This window comes from Ambystoma mexicanum, chromosome 11, assembly GCF_040938575.1.
Source record: "Ambystoma mexicanum isolate Mex_15411 chromosome 11, UKY_AmexF1_1, whole genome shotgun sequence".
NCBI classification, from domain to species: domain Eukaryota; kingdom Metazoa; phylum Chordata; class Amphibia; order Caudata; family Ambystomatidae; genus Ambystoma; species Ambystoma mexicanum.
The window spans coordinates 1,260,463,665-1,260,489,258 of NC_090934.1; the positions used below are offsets into that span (position 1 = coordinate 1,260,463,665).

General features: G+C 46.1%; 1 protein-coding gene and 1 long non-coding RNA gene across 6 annotated transcripts in view; one reads left to right on the plus strand and one right to left on the minus strand.

The window, feature by feature from the left end:
- The window catches only part of AP3B2 (adaptor related protein complex 3 subunit beta 2), a 533,172-nt gene that overhangs the window by 347,931 nt on the left and 159,647 nt on the right, over nucleotides 1-25,594 (minus strand). The window lies entirely within an intron of this gene.
- LOC138504300 (uncharacterized) lies at nucleotides 22,505-24,910 on the plus strand. The gene is made up of 2 exons (XR_011279819.1): nucleotides 22,505-23,580; nucleotides 24,422-24,910. It is a non-coding gene; the product is annotated as an uncharacterized lncRNA (long non-coding RNA).

Genomic DNA, 25,594 nt, shown 5'->3' on the forward strand with positions numbered 1-25,594 from the left:
TAAGCCTTATAAGGCAGTGTCCTCGGCTACTCTTGCTAGATGGGTTAAATGGGTTATGGAAGAAGCTGGTATTGACATTTCTTCCTTTGGAGCTCATTCAGTTAGGGGTGCGATGGCATCAAAAGTGGCTCTCCTTGGGGGAGGTTTGGAGCAGATCCTAAAAGCAGCTGATTGGTCCAGGGAATCTACTTTTAAGACGTTTTATCATAAACGGATTGATCATGTGGTTTTCAATGTGATGCAAGGGCTTTAAAATTGCATAATATGAGCTTCCTTGTCGTGCCATAGAATACCTAATCCCCACACTATCATGAGTTGGGGTTTAGATTCTATTAAAGACAAGGAGGTGAGTATTATCCGTCCACCCACCCAGTGCTAACATTTGTCTCCTTTTTCAGCTTCTGGTTGATCACCTTGGGAGAACTGGATCAGCGGAAGGTCTCCGGAGTCTGCGCCTTGAGGAGTTGGCTGGACTGTTCTTTAATTGAACTGTGGGCCTTTTATGTTTCGCTTTTTAAAGGCATCATTTGCAGCTTCATAAGAGGAGTGGTATTTAGAGTAAAGGACATTTATGGAGGTGGGTTCATCCTGATTGGGTAATGGGCTGGTTCTGGGCCCTATCTTGGACTTGGTTCCTGCACTGTATGGTTCATGTGTTTTTTCTGTTTTAAAAAGAAAAAAGTTGCTGTTTGAACACAGTTTTTTCTTTGCTGCTATTTTGTCAGTAGTAAAGATTGAAAGCATAATACTCGCCTCCTTGTCTTTAATAGAATCTAAACCCCCACTCACGATAGTGCGGGGGATTAGGTATTGATCGTTATTTAGCAGCTGGCCATCTTTGTTTATTAAAACTTTGCCAAAATGAGTTTGTTTCATAATTGATTAGAACTTTTAATACCAGATGCCATTCTGCATTGGTAATGGAATACTTATGACGTCATAACCAATTTTTGTGCACATTTTCGTCCTTCTCTAAAATATATTACATTCCTTTGTGCCGTAAGACAAGACTGATGTATACTGCAGCTTCTTATATATCCCCTTAGCTGGTGGTTTTCGTGGGCGATCACAGGATCACATACTGCTCCAATCTTGGCCCTTTTTCCACTGATACGGTTGCGGGTCAAAATATAGGCCCGGGCACCAATAAAAAGGGGACCCTGAATCGTGAAGTGATATTCGTTTTTTGTTGCTGTCACAGACTGTTTGAATGTCACCTGGGGGGAGATGTTTTGTGAACTCTGAGGCAAATAGAGCGTTTTAATGCACACTGGGACAATTACATACGCCACTGGCTGCAGAGTGTACCAACTCCTCAAACTGGCCCACATTGCCCAACAGACCAGCCTGACCCTATACACGTTGAAGGAGCAGTGCCGACATTGGCAGATAGCAACATATACCAACTTCCCTATCAACAAAAGATCCGTCGGCTGTGGCAGTCAGTGAAGTGCCCGGGCCACGTGACAGGCTGAGATTAGTGAGGCTGATATATGCGACTGGCTCTTCCCCAGTGCTTTCACCTACACAGAACCATGAAGAAATGTCCTACATTCCCTTCACCACGGATCAGCCTCGTGCCTAACTTGACTCTTGCTGTAGAATGTGTGTATCCTCAGCTCGCCCACGCCCTTTGTATTGTTTAGTAAAGGCGGCGCCCCAGGAAATGGTCGATGTTGTGAAACCGGAAAGATAAAGAGTATTTGACATTGAGGGCGTGGCAGTACACGGAGCCCCTCTTCTCTGCCTACGCCTGCTGTACGTGCAAATTCGACCAGGGTCTGCACATTACCTCGACTGGGTGACTCAGACCGGCGTGTCGCGCTGCTACACTAATCAAGTCCTGAAGACGGAGGCTTTCCAGCTTATGCCCATCGTATGCTATCGAGAAAGGTCAGCATCGACCAGGTACTAGCTGGTAACACTAACACCAAGGCACCAGTTTTCTGCTGTCACACTCCCCCACACACGAATGAGGGGGTTACATAAATGCGATGTACCACGGGTCCAAATAAAAATGGTCATTTTGTAAGCCTCCCCAGAGAATATATCTGTTTTAGGAGTGGCCTTTGAGTTTATTGGGGCTGTGATATAAGTGATAATACATTTCCAACATTCTATGTCATGAACCCCAAATGCAGTATTATAAAAAACAAACAATTCCTGTAACAGCGCCTCGATGCCTGCGGGCTGTGGGAGCGCTTTATAAATGTAAAATAAATGTTGCAGAGAGGTGTAAGGACGGCGCAACGCCAAGAAGCTAAACACGACTTTGTGCATGGCGCTACAGCCTGGATCTACAGCCTTAATATCCTGCTTAAGTATAGGAGAGGAGCCTAGATTGCCAGGTTTTGCCACCATTGCACCAAAGCCTGTGTGCGAGTGCGTGTGCGTATGTGGCTTTGGACTCCAGTGGAGGCTGTTGAGAAACAATGCTGCGATGGGACGTTGCACAAAACATATATAAAAGGTCTGCATCAATTTCTATGCATTCCTCCACGTGTCTATGATCTGTCCTACCCAACTCTCCAATGGGATCCGGAGCTCAGGACATCAGGAGGTGTGCCCAGACTACATATAGCCAGCCCATATTCTCTCACTGATTTCTCCCTTTTGCAACAGCTTTATTAGCACCAGACGACCAGTACCTATTCGCTACGCTGGAGGATTTCTTGTAAAGGAGAACACCTGTCTGATTCTCGTGAAGTACCAAGGCCATCTCTTCCATGTATATACAGAATCTGGTCAGCCCAGCACATTATATCTCGGGAGGATAGCTCAGCAGCAACATGCTCACTTTGGACGCAAGATGACACGGACCAATACCTGTTCGATCCCTGGGTCCGCGCTTAGAAACCTCTGGGTATTAAGCGTGTTATAAATAACCTATTTTATCATATCATGCATTACGCTTCTTCATTTAGGATAATCGGAGCTCAGAAAGATGAGCATAAAATGACCCATGGAATTAGGCTTTAAATTAGTTCCATACAGTCATCGAGTAATGCTCATGAAAAACATTTCTGGAAGCTGAAAACTTGATTGGTTGTTTCTTTAATCATACAGCATGTGAACATTTTGACTGGCAAGTTAGCACATTCAATATAACCATCAGGGATGTTATCAACTCTTAGGTCGGTAACCCCTAGCTGTCTTTCTTCTCTCTACACTTTAGGTGTTTGCCCTAGGATGATGGTTGCCTGGCTCCCTAGGAAACCTAGACCCTTCCCCCTCCTGTCATTGGTTAGTACTCAGGGAATAGGGAACAGTGCCTTCTTTCACCCATCGTCACGCTCACACCTTTCACACCCTCTCATATCTGACCCTTTGCTTTATGTTATTCTCCTCCCACCATGCCACTGACCCTCCAATCTCTCACTCTGCCTTTCCACCTCCACCATTTGATCTTCCTTCCTTTCCCACTCCTATTCTTGCTACTGCTAGTATCTTCAACTATCCCGCTACCTCTGTTAATTCCTTTCCCTCCTTCCTCACCCTACTTTCCCTACCTCTTACTGTTCCTGTAGTTATAACTTCTTTTTTGTCTACACCAATATCTACTCCAACTCTCCCACTCACTATCACTCTTCACGCTCTACCTCAACTACTGTTATTATTCCGCAACTACCACTACCTCTCTACTACCTTTACTGCTCCAAGTCACTAAGGGATATTGTGCCTTGCTCACCTCTCTCTAGCCCCTGGTCAGATCCCCAGTGACACCCATGGATATGGTGTACCCTGCACACCCCTCTACTACCCACTACCACCTATCTGCTTCACTCGCTACTCCCATCACCTACTTTAATTACTTAGTTACTGCCACCACACCATTACTTCAGTCCGCCACTACTCCTACTCTACCTCACTCTCCCCCTCTCTCACAAAATCTCCACAGACTCCCTCCTTAACAGCCTCAACACTCCAATCGCTCTCACCTCCACTGGTCTCTTGGACATCCTCCACCACCTTCTGCCCTCACCCAACTAACCCGAACCTACACCTACACACCTACACCCCACCCTCAAAAAAAATTTAATAAGAAATCCCTGGTGGGCTAGTGGACTCGTCCCCCCACGCGGGCTCCTTTGCTGCCCGGTCTTGTGGAAAGCTTGGCACTCCTTTGGTGCTGTGCATCCCTTCTTACGTCCTCTGCTGGTGTTGCCGTGTTCTGCGGCATCCCTTAACAGGGATGCTGCTGCTGCCTCGCGGTTCCTCGGCGTGTCCTGGGACGGCGGCAGTGCTTCTTCTGCAGTGCGGAGGCCACTGTCAATGCTGGTAAGGAGGGCTGGGGAGGGGCCTGCCTAGATTCAGGCACTCGTGGGAAGCTAGGGGGGGTCCCTTGCCCCCTTTGACAGGGCCTGTTCACCGTCCCTGTCACATTCCACTAATCTGGTTCCAAACGTGTCATTAAAAACCACCCTGTCCTTCGATGAAATCATTATTTCTAATGCCACCTTACACACTCCTTGATGCTTTTGATTGTGGTATTTATAGTCACTTAAATTCTCATAATTGCATAAATCAATATTCTCATCTTCTATATAGATAGCATATATCCACAACGGTACTCAAACAAACAAAAGAACTAAACAATACAAAAAATGAGCTGAATGGATGAAAATGAAAAGACAAATATTATTGCGCTCCTTATGTTTATCCCAAGCGTGATAAATTGAGAGGCATTAACTTTGGTCAATAATCAAAGCCTCTAGAAGCGAGAGGAACCTGTCCTGAAGTTATCTATACAAAACGTGATATTATTAATATTAGTACAATATCCAGAGTGCTTTAGGCTAACTGGTGATACATTTCCCCAAATAATCTACAGATTAGGTTTTTCGTTTTTTAAATAATCCTGCTTGATTCACCCACCTTATCAATGGGGGAATAGAGTTTATTATTTGCAATCTCAATAGAGACCCTGTGTGTATTGCTGCTGTAAATTGTTTGCTATAGGCAATGTTCGTGAGTGCAACTTCATGTTGTTGTTCAGATATCCTCTGCGCAACAGGTACCCAAGTCTCACCAACACATTTTTTGCCACAAAGGCATGTTAATATGCAGATCGCATCGTCCCAGTTACATGTGTAATAAGACATTGGTGTCATGTTTGAAGATGAAATATCGTGCCCCGTGAAAATGTACCTTCCAAATAGGGTTTGAGAAAAAGCTTGTGCGACTGTTTCATGCTCAGGACAGCCTTTGCTAAATTGTCCATGAGATACGGGTCCTTCCTGGACTTCCAGGGAACACGCTCTGCCATTCAATAGTTGGACATAATTAAGTCCAATTCCATCTCACAAACTTTATTTGAGGTCTCAAGATAGAGGGGAAGACGTACTTAATTTAACAAGAACCTGTGTCTTTTGGAGTGAGCGTCTATGGTCGTCTTGGCAATTTCTTTTGTAGCCTTCTCACTGGGCAAAACCTTGTTTGAAAATGTTTGGTCAGTTCAGGATCTCAACGATGAGAAACACTGCCTATTTGTTCTGTTTGTCTCGGGAGGATAGCTCAGGGGCAACATGCTCACCTTGGAAGCAAGAAGACACAGAGCAACACAGGTGCGATCCCCGGGTCCGCGTTCAGAAACCTTTGGGTATTAAGTGCGTTATAAATAACCTATCATTACTGACTAATACCTTTGGGTGGATGTTGTTGTAATGCAATCTACTTCAAAATCAGCAAGAAAGGTGGAACCCCCAAAAGGAGCAAATTTACATACAAAATGTGGATCTCTAACTACCAGAGGAGGACACAGGTTCACGGTTATCAGCAACTAGATCTAAAGCCACACATCCATATCTATGGGCTATGTAGCCTCCCAACCCAGAGCTGGAGACCCCTCTGTTTTCCAAGGACTCTTCAATTTGGCCATTGGAACCATCAACGCAATTTTTAACACTGGCCAAGCCACTTAATCAATCGCATCCCTGATGGTCCACCAATAAGAGCCTTCAAAAATGCAGTGGACTGACCAGCCCCAGCACTTGGCTGGACTACAATGAATGCATGCTATCCTGGCCACCTAGAAACTCACACGGTGCAAGCTAATGGCAATCTTCATAAGGTGCCTCACCATTTCTTTAAATGCCCTCCAACAGTAGTACATTCAAAAAAGGTTGACCCTATAAGTATAGTGCATAAGAAAAGTAAAATTGAATTGAAGGTAAATACACCGAGGGTGGCGTTCCCTGTTTTTCAGTATTCCTTCTGGACGCATGCTGGATCTGCATTCAGGCACTCGGGCGGTATGGCTGACTGAGTGTGCCTCCTTTGTGCTCCGTCTTGTTCCACCATCTATCCTAGCCTGCTTTCTGCCAGAGCTGCCAACTCACTGTGTCGTGATCTTTGAGATATTTACTGAGCCAAATAATTGTTTTGAGGAAATATGAGCATGTTAGATAGACCGATTCAAAGTTTGAGTCAAAGTATAGCGCACAAGGTCAAATAATTTTCCTCACGCCAGCACCTTGGAAATACAAAGTTTCCTCCTCTCAGTGCATCAGTACTTGAAATGGGGAGTGTAAGAAATTGGTTTAAAGATCAGAGAAATACTAAGGTACGTTTCAGAGCCCCTTCACCTAGAGAACCATGGATCACTCAAGGACCCAAAGTTTCCTGACCTGCTATGAATTCCATCAGAGTAATCTGAAATGGGACATACATTGGAATGCGATCAAGGGCAAATGTAACAATGCAGTAAATGTGATAAATCGCTTTGTAGGTAGACAGCGAGGAATGTCGTTTGAGACAGTGTTGCTGCTTGACCACACGAAAGTTTGTTCGATCATATTCTATGGCATTGAACTATGGGGTGAAAATGATTCATCTGTCCTGTGAAGATATGAAGCAATTGTACTACGTAAGCTTTTTTGGGTTGCCACCGACTTTATCTGTAGAACTATTGTACTTGGAGTTTGGGAATCCTGGAATTACATACGATGCAATCAGGAAAACCCTTCCATTATGGGATAAAATGATAAAGCTGGAAACTGACATCACGATCGGCGCATTCACGGATGCTTTTTGTGACCTTGACACCTATTATACACTAGGCACCCTGGGGAAGAAGATCCACACCTGCACGAAAAGGCATGCAGGTTGTTGTTGTGGTGTGAGGTTAGATGGAGCAATCTACGTGAAAAAGAATAGCCTCAAACAAAAAGATACTAGAGTGCAGCAAGGAACCGTATTTAACAAATCTGCTCTCCGGTAAAAATCATACTGGATTCTGTGATTATATAAAAAGTAGAGAAGTTAAGCCCCGATATACGGTGGCATTTCCTAGTAGTGCAATAGCTAAACAATGTCTAAGGCTGAAATTCAATGTAAGTATTACTTTAATGACCCAGGGTGCCCGGTTGGGTATTCAGCGTAGCAGACGCATTTGTAGGTTGTGTGGGGTGGAATGTATAGAGACTCTGGAACACTTACTATTGGAATGTGAAAGTCTAACAATACTACGATGGTAATATCTGAAAGCGTATAATAGAAACATCAGCAATGAAGACTTAGTTATGATATGGTCTGAGTTTTTTAAAGGTTGTGATATCAATTTGATATTTTGTCTTTTATTGGAAGTGTGTTGTAATTATGAAGCTATCGGATAATACAATGTGATTTTATTACTTAAAACTGAGTTTTCGCTTGAGTAACAACCCTATTTTATAAACCCCATTTTTCATCACCTTTGTTCTTAAACTTGTAATATGGAATTTTTATATTTTTCTTAATTGTTGTATATATGATTGTATGTTTAATTGTTGTATATGCAAAGCTATTGCTATATGAGTATTAAATAAATAAAATAGATTAAACATACATGCTACTCAAAAATAGGCCAACCAATTGAAATACATTGAGAAACTATACCCAACACAAATCCAGTCCCTCCTGCCACCCACTGTTATTGTACGACTGCAGTACAAGTCAGCAGAAGAACTGCGGTTAGAAATGTACTCGGCAAACCTGTCCACATATTTGTCAGATAGTGAAATGATGAAAATTAGTTTATAAAGGATTTTTCCAGCAATAAGTTGATAAATTGTACACTTGATCAAATGTGTGCACCAATACCATCAATAATGTGGAACATGCACAAGTGTCTGGTCATGAAAGTACAGGAAGCCATTACACTGTGGGATTAAACTCATTGGTTGTGAATGTTTCTTCATCAGGGTTAAGAAAATCAAAATCAGTGGTGTTTTAAATGTAGTTATGCATGATGCCTCCTACATGTAAATACATTCATAGGTTAGCTGCTCTTAAGCTGTTGCATTAACATAGCAATTGAATGTGGCGTCACGTGGGGGGGGGGGGGCTCTGTCATCCCGCATGTACCCTCGACTTGAGCCCTGGTTGGTTAACACATTTATGATTCCTATACCTAAATGACCACACTAATGTTCCTCTTAACATCAACTGATGCCACTGGTGTGACCATTTGATATTTTTTTAAGGGGACGCCATGATTATCCTCTGCCTGATTAAGTACACAGCTGGGCCCACTCACCCCAAATAATCCGCAATTCACCAATGGATTAATGTAAGCAGGGAAATCTGTGTATACAATACTGGCCTTATGGGGCAGCTTTCTTCTTTTAATTTCGCAGAGGCGCAATTGGAAAATAAATTATTAATTGTCCAACTTCTTAAATTGAAAAAAGTATGGAATATATCCGAGAAGCTGTCAGGATTCAAATTGTGCCTACTCCTGAAGTTAATGTTACCTAACTAAATAGCATTTACAGCCATTGACCTCTAAGAAGTGAAATTTTGCTTTAACATCTCTGGTGCGGTCGCCCGGCCTAGCTAACTCACTCAAACCAGGAAATACCAGTTCTTTTATCCCACTCTTTATACGTTCCCTCGTGCTTAAAGTTTCGCTCTGGACACCATGCCTACTCTGAAGCAACCTCAAATGTGGCACACAAATCGGTAAAACATTTTAAAAAGCTTTTAAAAATCATTGCATTTTCCCCATCCCAGAACTAGTCCACCTACGCATTCCAAGCCTGGACAGTCTTTTCCACGCACGTGAGATATGAAGGGGCCGAGCATCAAATGTGAGGATTTAAGAGATCCTTATCTAAACAAGTGTGGTTCTATTGAAACCAATAAGCCACGAGGCAGAGGGAGGAGTAATATGTCATTAGTGTCTGGGAGGACATTATGGGAATGGGAGCGATGTTAGTGACTCTACTGTGGTCATTGAGGCTGGCAATGCAGGGTGCCTCATTGAAATGCACAAGCTTGTGAGCTTTATTTATTCAAGTGGCCATTGGTGATAGCCCAAGTAGGACAAACAACGAAGAAGGGGCCAATGGGATTGCTTGTGAGCAAGCTTCCTCTTAAGTCTAAATGACAGTATAGACTGGCACTGAGTCTGGTGATGCTGAGATTATTATATAGATATAGGCTGGCAACAAATAGGTGAGCCCACATTTACGTCTAGGTGACAGACAATAGTACACATGTACTACATTTGTATTATACCACGTTATTAAGTGTATTATATATGTTTAATGAATCTTCAATTATCTATAATATGTATATTTTGTATGTATGACAAATGACAACTTGTCAAATAAATGCATTATAATGATGATAAACAAGACTGTCAATATGTGATACTATATTGAAATAGGAGAGCTTACAATGAAGCCTTATATACAGTAGAGAATGAAACATATGAGACAGAATTGAAGTCTAAGTTTAAGTGTCTGGAGACTGGCAACCGGTGACATCAGAGTCTTATGAAGACTGTCAGTAAATGAGCCTAGACAAGGTTTAAGTGTCTCTGGAGACTGGCAACAGGCAAGACTGCTATGAAGACTACGGCACTGTGAAGAAAGACAACAGGTGAGACTACACTGGCGTCTAAGAGCATGGTGACACTGAGCCAGGCTCCAGTGAAGACTGGGAAGCCACTGAACCTGGCTGTTAGGGAGAGCTCAATGATATGCAAGTACTCAAGCAGTTCTGGAGCATCACACAGTCACAGTGCATAGCTCTCAAGGAGAGTATAGTCCCCTGCAGTTTCTGTGTTGTGTATCCCATTCCTGCAAGTGTTACTGTCACAGGGAGCACCTCTCTCTACCACTCCTGCAGTGAATATAGAGTGCTACACCTGCTAAGAATTAGGAAGATTCTCTCTTACAGGGTCTTCACCTGGATGCCTAGTGCATCTGAAAGAAATGCTGTCAACCTTAATAATAATAATAATAATAATAATTTGCATTTTATATAGCGGTGCGAACCCTCGGGCATCTGAGCGTTGCTTAACTCGGAAGGTTGAAAGGCTGAGTTTGGCCCAGCTGGGATTCGAACCTGCATCGGCAGGCCCTGCACGGATGTCAAAGCAAGTGCTCTACTCAATGTGCTATCTGACGGTTGACACTCACACAGCAAATAAACTGCAAGTATATTCATCCCGCCTGAACTATAACGAGCATATAAATTGTATGGAAATATTTACCACAGAGAATTATCTAAATGTTCCGAGGATTCGCGGTGGCGAGAACGACAATGCACAGTTTGGAATAAAACCATTAAAAAAAGATTAAGAAAGGGAATTATTTGTCTCCCATATGAACTCTCAAATGCGTACTCCATTGGCTCCTCGCTTCAAAGAATTGAGGACAACTGAGGCTCACTGCCTCTTTCCTATACATCCGGGACCCCAACGTACGCTCCCTGCGCTCCTCGCTTCCAATTCGAGCTATTCAACCAGGAAAAGCACTGTGGAAAGGCGGGGCTGGCACTTTGGCATTGGCACCTGAGGAGAATGACCTGAAAGTGCTTCGGCAGAGTGAAGCGTTATTACTCAAAACATGCTTATAAAACAAACTGTCACAGAGCGTGCTCGGAAAGGGAACACTATATTCCTCTGTAGTCACTAAAGAACCAAAACAAAGGGCAGCCATTTTAGGTCCAGGACACATGGCTTTGACAGGATTTTTCATGATGTTGCGTCTTGCTCGGGCACACAACAGCCTACATCTGAAAATGTGCAGACAATGCAAGCGAAAACCTGTACTGGTAACATAAGCTTAGCTGTACTCTCTATTAGGGATCACAGGTGCCAGACACAATATCCGTCCCTTTATGCGTTAGGTTTCATTTGCATGGAGGTTTGGGTGTCCAATTGCCACCTGGCTTGCCAGATCCTAGCCTACAAAGCAGGCTGTTCCCATGTACCCAAAAGAGGTTTTCATTCCAATACTAAATCTTCTATGTTACAGGAAGTTACTGGTGTGAATGGCAACATGGGTGGAATGATATGGAGACCCCGCCGATGATGTAGTCCCCTCATATCATATGTATTATTTAGATTAAGATATTGAAGCCTTTGCCAGAATCCAGCTCTTGCATCAATGTATGTACTGCCCCATACATATCAATCTGAGTACATCGGCTTCCCGCCTAGGACACAAGCTGACAAGCCGTAGCATCTCACGCCAGTGTTTATAAATGAACATTTTGCTTGCACCTTCAATTCAGTTCCAAGAGTGTAAGTTACCGATGCTGTGGTTACAGACTTCTGAAATTTGAGCAGAGTATTTATTTTGAAGGACTAAAGCTCCGGCAAACCTGGATTCAATTTTGAGATTACTGTTTCTGCATAGCAGGTTACAAACACTTATTCCAGCTTTATGAATAAGCGCTCCTCGCTCGGAATGTTGAGACCCTTGGCATGGCTTAGACCTCATTGGGCATGCCAAGGTGCTATATATAATCAGCACACGGCTCTATGCTAAAACTCTATACTCAAGTGTGGCTCTAACACCGTCCAATTTACCGTCACAACTGGAGTGGTGGAAAAACTAACACATTTGGGGTAGTCGGAGATGGCGTCTGTCCAGACACCGTGTGGGTGAGGGGTCAGGGGAAGAAGGGCTCTTAAGTTGTTTCAGAGAATAGAAGTTGATGACCCCTATGCAGATGTATATGTGACACACAGTCATATGAAGTTAAAAAAAGGACTACATTCGGGTTGATGTTCTGCCGTGCACCTGGGAGACCTGAGGATTATCGGCAGTCCGTGCACCACTGACAAGCGGTGGAACGTGCACACCATGCCGCTGAGACTTGCTTTGTGCGGTGGCAGCATGGCAATGAAAGATCCTTAATGGGCTTTTTTCCTATTGGAGCGTTTCGAATCAAGCCACATCATAACTACTACCTTATGCCTGAATGCCCAAGATGAAGCTCCCCACCCTCCAAATGGGTCTGTCACATGGTTCGCCCGAGATCAAGAGGTATGCCAGGACCATGCGTTGTAGTTCAATACTTTTATTAGGGGAATTATTACAAGAAGGGCTAACTTAAATTAAATATGAGCTCTTTCCAAACGAACAATGGTCAGGCGGGTTCCCTCCAAAAATGGCCCCTTTCCCCTCAGAGACCTTCCCCTTCCATAATGTTTCTTCCGCCGCTTGCTACGCTTTTCTGGCCCCTGGATGAATTGCTCCAATTCTTATAGTTCATAAGGGGGTTACATCATCGCTTTCTGGCATTGAAGGCTTTAGAGGGATCCAACCCCTCCATCTGTGCCTGGTGTAGATGCAGAATTTTCAGAGTTATGAACCTCATGACTTACACGGACATGAAGTCTTGCAAGCAAAAGAGGTCAATGGACGAAGAAGGCAGTGAAAGCTGGAGCAGGGTCCTTGGGTTTTGGCCTTGCCTGGGCTTCTTCCAGGCTCCTCTCCTCTTCTTCTCTCCTCTCTGACCCTACAATAATCTCCCTGACCCAGACTTGTTCCTCCTTGCATCACCTAGTCCTGCCGAGGGCCATCCAGGTCTGCTGGAAACCTCCTGCTCTGGCTAGCAAAGAGATTGCTCTCTGCCTGTCATTTGGTGCCTCCTTCGCTAAGTGATATTCTTGCTGCTGCTTCTCCCACTCCTCCTGATGTTACTCTATCTTCCTCCTCTTGGGTGGCCACCGCGTGGTCTCTTCGGTTTTATTCTCGTCTGCTGTTACTACTGCGAACACCCCTGCTCCTCTTCGCTTTATCTCCTCTAAGGTATCCCCTTCTCTGCTCAATATTACACTTCCAAGTACCACCTTGACTATCGCCCCCTCGTGGTGTTCTTTGGACCACCTCCTCTCTGCCACCCTCTCACCAGTCATCTCCCCGCTCTCTCTCCCAGCCACTGATGACATCCCACCCTCCTTCCCTTAGAACAAGTTACCACCTTCTCCTGCAACCGCCCTTCTTCTGATGTTACGATGTCCACCTTCAACCAGCCAAATTGAGATGCTACCACTTTCTTAACCTTCTAAACTGCCCCTCTCCACCTCTGTTACTTCTAATTGAATGAGGGCTGGGATTGGTTGCTATACATAAATACACCCAGGGCTGCTGTGAGCTTAAGGGGGTTGGACCAAGCCTATAACTGGCCTGTCCGCCATGTTGAAAGTGTGTTTCCGCCACAGACCCTCCCTGATGCGATCTGTGCTGAGCGGATATCTCCTGCACTTCCCGCATGTGAATTAAATAGTGGAAATACACCAGGTGACCCGTTCGCCCTTTTCACTTCCCTCAGAATAATGTGTGTGTGTGGTGAAGCTGCAACATTGTAAACCGGTTGGAGAACATTCTGCCATAGAACAATACTTTTGTAACTTTGTTTCTTCCGTGGCATTACCCTCATTTGGGAAGTTGTGGACTGGTGACATTCCAACAGTGGAATTCCTAAACTCATTGCGGCTCCTGCAAGATTCTGTGAAATGTCTTTGCTGATGTTTTTTGTGAAATTTTAACTGTTTTAAAACACAAGCTACTGGCGTCAAGTGGATGCTAGGGATTTCCCTTAAAAGGAAATGTATATTTTCCTACGCGCGAGGCTTTCCTAGTTGGGGTGAGATGCATTACTCTTCCCTGCATGGTCTCCCAAGAGTCTTGGGGAGGCTGAATGCTTTTAGAACTGACCTGCCTGGAGTGGGACGAATCCAGGCCTTTAGAACTGGACTGGCCTATTATGAGGTACTGTGATTGATCTGTGATTGGTCTGGGGATCCTCCATATCCCGCCCTGAGCCCAACATCAACAGGCTCGGGGAGACATCCAGCCTGCTGAGTCACCACCTTTGTGGTTCCCAGGACCAAGCTGGGGACTTCTTCACAGGACAAAAAGATATTTTTCAAAACAGACATTCATTGCTTCAGGGCCTGCTACAGATGGACCATTTTACGCCTTCAAATTCATGATCCCTTTTCTGTCTCTACCCCTAACTCTACAAAACTTTTCAATTTGCTTCTCGTACCTGGTGCTCAGGGTAAGGAATGCAGTGAAGTAGAGGGCCGGGTACCACCACCCACCAAGTGATGCGGGACCTGGGGACAGTGTTGTGAATATCCCCTGGTCTATCTTTCTCTTTACTAACCACGTGGCGTGGTCTTGTGCTGGGTACCACAAACAAGCTCTGTTCCTTTAAGGGACCAGGTGACATGGAGTGAGGCTCCTGTCAAGCAGGGTTACAGCAGTATACCTTGTAGGGAAAACCATACAGGGACGTGCTTACAGGACAGGTGTTCATAAGCCCTGCACTCAGGAAAACCTGTTTGACCGCGAGAACTTGCGAACTCAGAAAGCCTAAAGCATCACCATGTAGTATCGAAAGCATGTGCAAATACCATATGCAAGATGGCGGGAGCACCAGTTATTGGCTCGGTTCACGGAGTCATGTAAAGAAGGGAAGGAGCCCACAACACAGACAGGGCACCATCGGCACATTCAAAACAACCAATCCCCAGGGGGCGCTGTTGCACGCGACGCTGATGGCCGCCTAAAGGCAGAGCTCCGGCCCGGAATACATCCTGCTCTGAATCAATCCTCGTTGGAGCTACCGGCACACTTGTAAAGCACACAGACTTGTAACAGAGGGTCTGCGGCACCATCCACCCAAATCCGGGAAGAAATCGTATGCGGACCCGTGAGATACAGCTCGAGGAACTTTTTGCCAGGACAACAGGTGGAGGCGGCCCGCGCCGCGGCTCCATGCCAAAATCAATATACGCCGGTGGCGTGGTTCTGTCGTTGGGCCGAGTGGGGGAGGGGCTGTGCTTGGAGTCCAGCCGTACGCCGCGCTTCCTGACCTCCCGCCTGCTGAGGGAGCTGATCGCCCGCACCCCCCTCCATCGACCGCCCGCCGCGGAGGAGCCTGCGGCTGTGGCCACCCCCGGGGCTAGCGGCGTGTCACCCCCACGTCCCACGTTTGAAGACGTGGGCACAGAGACCATCCTCGTTGATCGGGAGCGGCGTGTCACCCCCACGTCCCGTGTTTGAGAGACGTGGGCACAGAGACCATCCTCGTTGATCCGCCCCCCCTGCCCCCCCGGGAGCTACATTCGAATCGGCGGCGGACCGCCGGAATTACGCAGGGCTCCCCCCCGGGACTGCTGCTCCTCATGTTTGGACCCCCGTTGGGATACGAGACTCTGCAGAGCCCAATGCGGACGCAGGATTGGGCCGCTGATGTGCGGTGCGCATCCCTGGTGGACTTCTTCATCCTGGTGCCGCGGCTGAGACGTCCTGCGGTGGTGACCCTGGGCAAGGGGAGCTGGCGCCCTGATACCCTGCATTCAAGAAGGTACCAACCTGCACCCACACTCCCCTAACCTGTCTATGGTCAAGCCTGATAGTGTTTCCTCTCCTTTGGGGCCCTGGAGCTGTGGGGAGCCCGAGATAAGGCGTGGGCGGGAAGAACACAACGCCAACCATCCAGGCCTAATGGACACTTGCGTAGGCCGCATATTGACCCCATTCTGTGGCGAGGGACCCTGCGAACGCCGAACCTCTAGACGGGCGAGGCTCGAGTAACTCCTTCAACATTGGCCCTTGGCCCTGCTCTGGGGTGCGCACTTCAGCATACACATCACACTCCGTGACGGAGGTGTGTCGGGACCCGGCCTCCGGAGGCAATCACCATTGTGGTTCACTACCATGCCACGTCCCACCCAGAATACATAGCCACAATACAATATATATAGGAGCGACGTGGGAGAACACAAACCACTCGGTCTGATATATGGGCCGCCACGACAAGAGGGGAGTAGGCCCCAAAAAAACTGGCCCGATGGATTCCTTCACCAATTCCCAGCCGCAGGGGTCCACCACGCCGCCGCCCGGGCCGGCGGATGGCCAACCAGAACCTCTGATGGACGAGAGAGTGGACAAGCTGCTGTCAATGGTTCAGAATGGTTTTTTGGCAGTCAATAGTAAGCTGGATGATATTGGAGCAACGATTAGTTCCTTGAAGGCAAGGGTTGACAAGGAGAGCGTGCGAACCACTGAAGCTGAGGGCAGGATTAGCACCAACGAGGACTCAATCCTTCAACATGGTCGGGACATCGCACAACTGAAAGGAGAGCTGCAGAAAACCCTGAATAAGTGCGAGGACCTTGAGTCGCGGTCCAGAAGGAACAACATCCGATTGGTCGGGGTGGCTGAAACCTTTGGTAAAGGATCGATGGAACGACAGGTTGAAAACCTTTTGAAATCCCTTTTGGGCCCAGACTCTCTCAGACCATTTTCTTGTGGAGCGGGCGCATCGCACCTTGGCGCCCCTTCCTAAGCCTGGAGCACCACCCCGCACCATTATCGCTCGCCTGCTCAATTACAGGGACAGAGACGCTATCCTGAGAATCTCCAGGGAGAAAGGTTTCCTATTTTATGAGAACAACAGAATTCATATATACCCGGACTTTTCAACCAATGTGCAGTGCCTGAGAAGATCTTACGAACCTGTCAAGAGGCAACTGAGACTTCGTCAGATCCCATATGCGCTTGTCTTCCCTGCCAAGATGAGGATCCAGCACGGAGGCCGTGCACATTTCTTTGAGAACCCTACTGAAGCCATGGCATATGTTTAAGCCTCCATTCCGCTCCCCCCGAGGGAGTGAGCGGTGCAGCAGAACTTGCCGCCCCACCTGCCCGACGAACCGGACGAACATCCTGGCTGACGGTGATTGATCTACATTGCACCACCACGATGCTGAAATCCATATGACTGGCAAGGTGGCCCCAACTACCACAAATGTTAAGAAAGGCCGTGAGCCCCGTTTGCTAAACGGCCACGTGAGTACAGCTTTTACCCCCAAGAGATTTGTTGAGCTATGTTTCAGGGATACATCATCTAGTTGGGGTTGATGATGCGGGTGGGGGTTGGTGGGGAAATCGAGAAAGGGTTCATCCTGGCACTGAGCTGGGACTGTTTGGGGGGAAGTTAAATTGTTAAAATCAGAGAGCGGTTTAGTTGCAGGATACCCACACCTCTGGAGGCAGGGGCAGCTCCATGAACAGAAGATTTTACCACGGCATGTTTTTGACCCAGGCTAATAAGGGATTAAACATGAAACTACTCTCATGGAACATCCGTGGCCTCAATAATCCGATTAAGGCAAGGGAAATCGCAGCATACATTGCACGTCACAACCCTCACATCCTCTTTCTACAGGAGACACATGCACTGGGGACTGTTAATGCCAAATTCCTCCCTAGGTGGGGCCTGTATAGATATTATACGGAATACTCAGCACAATCAAGGGGAGTGTTGACCTCATACACCCCAATCTGGGCTTCAAGTATCACTCCAGTAAAATTGACCCACAAGGCAGGTAAACACTGGTTTGGGGAGACCTGGTAGGACACCAAGTCATTCTGGTCAACACATATGGTCCTAATGTGGACGACACACAATTTTACTGTACAATACTCTATTTACTGGCCGCCTCTGGTGAGGCACAAATTCTTTGGGGTGGAGACTTCAATACGATACTGGACCAGTCCCTAGATCGTGCATCGACCTCCCCCAGAACCCCATCCAAAGCTGCACTAGTCGTGAAACAGATGATGGAACAGGCGGATATGGTAGATGTGTGGCGCGCACTACACCCAAGCGAAAAGAAATTCACCTTTTACTCGTATGTTCATGACTCCCACTCACGCTTAGATTACTGGCTCATTAGTTCATCCCTGGCCGGGACGGTCACTGATTGCGCAATACACCCCTGCACTCTCTCAGACCATTCACCGTTAACACTTGACATCCAGTTGGGCGACACCCCGCCACCGGTTAGGAGATGGAGAATGCCCCCTGCGATCCTTAAGAATCCCAATGTCTGTGAAACCTTACATACAGAGATAGCAGAATTTCTGGAACTAAATGTGGGAACGGTGACTACCTATTCTACCCTATGGGAGGCATTCAAGGTCTGGATCCGGGGTACCATCCTGGGCAAATCTACGGGTATGTTGAAATCTGTTCATAGGGAATTAGGTATAGCCGAAGCCAAACTGGACTCATTACAAACCCAATATGGTGTTGTGCAGGACAAGGAAACCCTATCGAAGATTCAAGCCACGCTAGAGGAATTCAGTGAGTTAGCGAGGAGGGAGGTTTTGTACATGGCCGCACCAGCCAAGGCCCGCAGATATGGGGAAAGTAACAAAGCCGGGAAATTTCTAGCCAATATGCTAAAAACCGACAGGCACCACAACCCGATCCCTGCATACAGACCCCAGCTGGGGTAATGGTCAATAGGGAACAGGACATCAACTCCACCTTCGCTGAATTTTATTCCGCCCTATACTCCAACCACGATAGAAAAACGACAGAGGACACGTTCCGATACTTAGATGGCCTTGACCTCCCCACACTGACCACTGCGACACGCAATATTCTAGATCAACCTATTAAAGTGGAAGAAATTATAGAAGCCATCAAATCCCTATCCGGAGGCCGTGCGCCCGGCTCAGACGGCCTAGGTGCGGAATATTCCCCTTGACCGATGGTACGGGTGACCTATCCGAGATAGCAGGGCTAAGACCTGCTCCCACCCAGGTACGCTATTTGGGAATCTTGGTGGCCAGAGATAAACAACTGCTATACACACAACTACGGTGAATTGCTGTCACACCTGACAACTAAGTTCCAACTGTGGGCCAACCTCCCGCTGTCCCTGTATGGCCGAGTGGCATTGCTTAAAATGATAGTCCTCCCCAAACTCCTATACTATTTTAACAACATCCCAATCTGGCCTGGTAAACCCTTTTTTGCGAATCTCAAGTCGCTTGCCTCCTCCTTCGTCTGGAACGGGAAGACGGCCAGGCTGGGGTGGGATAAGATGGTGAAACCTTTTTCACAGGGCGGTATTGCCGCTCCAGACTTTGAACTATATTATTTAACTTCACAAGCACAATTCGCGAAACATTGGTTCGACCCCGAAGATACGGCCCTGCACACTCCTCTGGAAAAACTCAGCTGTCTGCCCCAACGACATACGATCAGTGCTCCTTAACCCTGTCTATGGGGATACTTGCCCGTTCGACCCGGAGTACACAACAACACGTGCGTGGTCCAAGATCTATAAAAGGATCGGCCTTGAGACCCCCTATGATTCAGAGGTTCCCCTATGGAACTTCTCCATCATATCTCCGACATTCGATAAAGCCCTTCAACAGTCCTTGGATCCCAATAGGCTTTTCACGTTACGGGACATGTTCCCTGATGGCATGTTCTGTGAACTCACAGTCTTCATTGGAGCGGTGGGAGGGGGTCAGCTCAAACGCTTCCAGTACCATCGCATGAGAGGTGCTTTTGCGGCTAGATGGCCGACATTCCCGGCAGAACCCCAATCACACGAATATATCAGAGCGATAGTGTTAATGAACAGCCACAATAAGGGGGTCTCGATGTTATACTGTCTAGTGCAAACCCATACCCCGTCTCGTAACACGATAAAAGAGACCTGGGAACGAGACATAGGCACCCAGATCGATGACGTCCGATGGGCCCGGCACTGTCAACTCACTAGATCGGTCTCCATGAACTCTGGGCTCCGACTGATCCAGTTTAAAGTCTTAAATCAACTACACTATGCCCCGTCCAAATTAGCTAAATTTGTGGAGAGCTGTTCGGGATCGTGTCCCAAATGCAATGCCCCAAATGTGGGGCCATATCACAAACCAATTTCCTAAAAGACCTATGTATGCTCAATGATGATGAGGAACTCTTTGTGCCATCAGTCCCATCACCTTGCCGCCCTAAAGACATTTGGACACTCCTACGCCTATACTTGTGTAATCTAACTCCTGATACGGATACAACACCCTCATCTTCGCCCTGAACTGTAATGTTTTTCACCCATTGTATGCACATAAGTACTGGAATTGCGCCTGCAATGTATTATGATGTTTATGTTGGTGGTCTTGTTGTGAACCTGCTCTCTCAATAAATAAAAGTTAAAAAAAAAAAAAAACAACCAATCCCATATAGTGATTCCACACACCAGAGAGTTGTTTTCGAGGGTGAAGCACTGGGGCCAAGACCCTATTTGAATGAGCAGGACTTAGCACATGGGCCAAATCAGGGCCTCCACATGGACCGAATCCATGTGATCGAACAGCAATGTTATCAGGCATAAAAGAGCAGAGACACATTGTCACCACTAGCTTCTTCTCAGAAGATAGTCTAGGAGCACCACCAGACTAAACGCAAAGCAGCCTACAAGGCTAGGATATTAAAGCAAGATATATAACACAGTGACAAGCGGAAAGTATCCAAATACATGAGAGAAACAACCCCCTTACCAGTAGACACCAACTTTCTTTTAAGCAACTCTGAATAGTATGAGGTCTCTGCAGCTCCACCATGAGAATTTGGCACTAGGCCCTGTTCTAGTGATGATGTGGCACAAATATATATATTTGTCTTCTGTGTATCCATTGGGTACACACATTTCTGATGGGCACCTCCATGCAGTGCTGCAGTGAAATGCTTCTGCATTAGTTCATGGGTTCCATGCAGAAATTATTTATATTTATATTCCTATGGATGGTAATTAAATTTCTCCTGATATTTGTACTAGGTTTTTAGTATAACCCACAACTATTTGGGGGCTTGGAAGCTCATTCGCTCTCCATCTTTTACACTCGGCATAAGCTGAAAGCTGGACAGGGAATCGTCCGCCTCATGGGCCGCACAAACTCATGGACACTGAGATTATTTCTGCAAGAGGTACAGGGAAGAGCGGAAAGTGGGACACCATGGCAGGTCAGCCTGACCTCAAAATGGTGGTGCCAGTCCTTAAGCTCTCGGCCTGTGCTCCCCGTCAATCAGTCACTTAACAATACAACAGAGATGGCAGTAATGATTAAAAAGGGGAGAAGGGAGACCCTGACAAATGCAGTGATCTGGGGTTTAACGCGGGAATGAACTATCCTTTCCCAGGGACTTTTGGGGCCTATATGAAATCTGAAACCATATGAAGGGGGGTGGGACAGAAGAGGTACAAGGTGATTTGGAGAGATGGTAGTGAGGGCGCAAGAGGAGAAGAGGCTGCATTCAGGAGGACTGCCCTGGGCTGAAAGGATAGAATAACTTCAGACTGAAAAGCACTCGTGGGTGGAGGGAGAAGAAATTATTCCAGTAATCATTTTGAGTTTGCATCCCGTAGGGCAAGAGGGGAATCACAAGTTCTTTCCTGGCAGGCGTACGCTGAGTGTATCTCCAAGGAGAGCAAGAGGAACCTCTGGAGTCAAGGAGCAATCAGGAAACGGATCCAAGAACGTTAAAACAGCCAGCAGGGGCCTATATCTCTTCAGTTCTCTAACTGTGTCGTGTAGAGTAGGGCACTCGACTAAGATAGTAGGTCCTCTCAGATCAGACCCCCCAAATGCACTTAGTTGCTAGATCCCAATACTGACACCATTAGCTAGAGATATCCCCTTGGCATGGAGTTCCCCTCAGACCTCATACATGCTCATCCCATCTGTGGCAAATTAACTCATGTAGAACCTGTGTAATCTCATGACAAAGGAACAGAACTTCAGGGAAGCTGGGGCAAAAACAAAAGGATCCTGGTTCAGGTTGGCAATGTGTACTCATTGCTACTTCTGTAGCTCTTCGAGATCCCAGCATTGCATGTTAAATGCCCTTTTCCTTCTTTCAATACATAAGCTTTGCAGTGAGTACTTCTCCTCACTTTGCTACAGAGCAGCCTCAAGATACTAAGGGATTTAGCCTTTTCACTTTTGTCAAAGTAGAACAATACTGTGTCTTAGAGAACTTTGGCCAGGGCCCTATCCAAGTATTGACCACAAGGACCTATAAGAAGATATTGCAGATTTTCTTTACATAATAAAAGACATCCGAAAGCAGAAATAGGCAACTTTAGTTTTGTTTTTTAGGTGCTGCCAGCCCTTCCTGCAACTGAGGAATGTTGCTCTGCATCTGGATTGTACATGTGTCCTTTTAGAGATAGTATGTATGTTTGGACCTGCCCAACACAGCCCTTTAACCTATAGGATGCAACTCCAGTGCAACCTGCACCCAATACCCAATACCCACATTCAGGCAGTCGCGACACACACTCCCCCTCCGCATCTCAACACACACTGCACTTGCACACAAACACATTCAGGCAGACCCGACACACACCCCACCGCTGCATCTCAACATACACTGAACTTGCACACAAACACATTCAGTCAGACCCGACACACACCCCAACCCCGCATCTCAACATACACTGAACTTGCACACAAACACGTTCAGGCAGACGCGACACACACCCCAACCCCGCATCTCAACATACACTGGACTTGCACACAAAAACAAACATTCAGGCAGACCCGACACACACCCCACCCCCGGATCTCAACATACAAGCAGCACAAAGATCCAACAAACACACACGCTCGGAAGACAACAAAGACTTTCCTAATGGAGGGGGCCGATGCTGCTTGCCGGCCGCCCTCCATTAGGAAAGTCTTTGTTGCTGGCGGGCCGGACAAAACGGCATGGCTGGCCGCAACTGGCCCGCGGGCCTTGTGTTATGCACCCATACTTTAGGGTATATCCTACTTTTTTCATCTTAACACTTCCAGACTTGTTCAGTTGCTTCGTTGAACTGCTTTGTGGCTGAAGGCAGACCTGGTTAAGACATTTTTTTTATCACAGCAGTAGTGGGTTTACAACTCCAATTAAGTAATTAACTCTTAGAATACTGCTTTGAAAATCACAGGCAGGCACTTTAAGCGCAGGCACTTTAAGCGCAAAGTCTGATAAGGCTTGATTAAAGTGAGCTCAAAGTTCCCATAAGGAGGTATTTTGGGAGGGGCAGGATCTGGGTGTAAATGGCCATAGGGATTAAAATGACCATGGGCAGTCAATATTTCGGCAAATAACCAAACGTCTACTGGCTTTGTGTGCCTAGGTGTTCACCATTTCAGAAGTTCAGGTAAGACTGGCACCTGCCCGAGACACTTCCATGGGTGGGTTCCTAACAAACTTCCTTACTTGCTGGGCTGTGTCTGGGTACCCATCTGGCTCCCTGCGCTGGTTCCGGGTCTTGGTAATTGTCATTAGAATGCGTACTGTATTAAAATGTGTAATATTAATATTTGTGCTATTATTTCAGCATACTGGGACACAGTGGATTCCTGTCAGCAGGTAGCAGTTGAGCACTGCTTGGAACTGGCCGTTGAGTGGATATAGAGGAGGCGGACAGGAGCCACAGAAAGTTTTCCCGATACAAATCCCAACCCTGGTCCATCAACTGCATCAGAGGTAAGTGCCATTGGAGTTAACCAAAAGTTGGTTTGTGCCCTTATGAAATAAATAAATGCTTTTTCTCTATCCAAATACTATCGGTTGTAGGCTTCTGTGTCTCCACCCCAATCTCAAACCCTCCTCCCCAACATTCCTATGAAGCCATAGGGCTTCTAGACGACTGTGTCAGAGGGTGGGAAAAGGTAGCTCAAATACTGTGGCTCATGTATTAACCGGTTATTGTCCATCACTCATTATATGCCCACATGCAAACATATTGCTTTGTCCATTACTTATGACCCGTTAAGCTTCAAATGTCATAGTGGTGTCCTATGTTATTTTTTTAGATTGTTACAAAAGCAAGCACGCACATAGTTAAATTCCCATAGGTATATAATATCGGCATCAGTTGGCCCGGGAGCCAAATTTAGCTCCTGGTAAGCATGGTGTAAAGCTAACCAGGCTCTTCAAGGCTACAAACAGGGCTAAATAGCCCCCAGCTCCGCTCAATTTCAAACCCTGTGTATTTGTTTTGCTTGTATGGCTCCTTTACCAATGCACTGTCCATGGGGGAAACACGAGATTGGTAATTTCTTCACAATATACCAATTATGGAAAGAAGATAAACGGAGAGCCACTTCCTGGGGAAGTGACACTAATCTATATTAAATTCTAAGGAATTGCCATGGTTTCAACCAGATTTACAGCTTTGAGAAATGTAGTAATTCGAATTACGAAAGCACATTAGAGGGTGTACAGTGAAAATTGCCTATGCTTTATTTCTCACAGCCATGTGTCAACCAAAAAGTACTTTGCTTGCTCTTTTCAAACTTTTTACACAAATTTTTTTGCGTTTCAGAATGTATCCATGTTAAAGCCAGGGAAATGGGCTTTCCAGTACTCTCTGCATCCGAGTGCAGAAAAGCCCTCCAACACAAAATTGGGAACTACCGGATGAAGAAGGAGCCAAACCTCGTCTTTTCTACACAAGTGTAGTTCCACATTCCCTTGCTCTTTTGCCTCGTCCTGGATACTAGTGTGACTCCCTGGACTGGTTCTCTTTCCCCTCTCAACCTTGCTCCCTGGGCTGGTCCCCACCGGACTCGCTTGCTCCCTAGGCTGGGCCTGTATACTCGTGTGACACCCCTGGACTGGTTCCGTGTCCCCTATCACCCTTGCTCCCTGGGCTGGACCGAACCTGACTGGTTCTGGGTCCCCTCTCACCCTTTATTTTTAAATTGTGAAGCACCCGTGTTTGGGATTGCTACAGTTGTGTTTTTGTGCTATGTACACAGTGTCCGATTGAACCTCTGCCTCTTTTTAATAAATATAGTCGGGGAAAAAAAAACGTGTCGCTTCTTTTTAAATATAGTTTATATGCCATTACATGGTCTTGACTTTCATGGCCATTTTACCTAAATGACTGTGACCTAATTAGTCATCACTATTGTTCTAAAGGCAATTCAAAATGCAACTCTCTGAAATGGGCAGCAATTAAGCCACAGTGACGCTTTTAAAGCCCAATTCAACAAGGTGCACCAAATGTGTTTTTAAGCATTTCTTTTCAGGATTATAGTAAACATTATTTTTGTTAAAACTCCTAAATTTATTTCCAGCTCATAAACCGAAACAATGCCTATATTGTTAAAGAATATTTTTGGGATTGCTTTGTTGTTTTGATTTGTAAAGTATTATTTGGTGACTACATTAATTGCTTTTGGATTTCAAAAGGTTTATTTGGGGATTGCATTGCATTGCTTTTGGATCTCTACGAGGGTACATTTAGCCAAAAGGAAGCCAGATGTAATCCGTTGCTTTTGTATTTATTTAGGGATGGCACTGCTTTAGGATTTTTATAGGATTGTTTGGGGATTGCATTGTTTTGGGATTTTTGCTGGATTGTTTGGGGATTGGATTCTTTTTGGATTTTTGCTGGATTGTTTGGGGATTGGATTCTTTTTGGATTTTTAGTGGATTGTTTGGGGATTGGATTGTTTTTGGATTTTTAGTGGATTGTTTGGGGATTGGATTG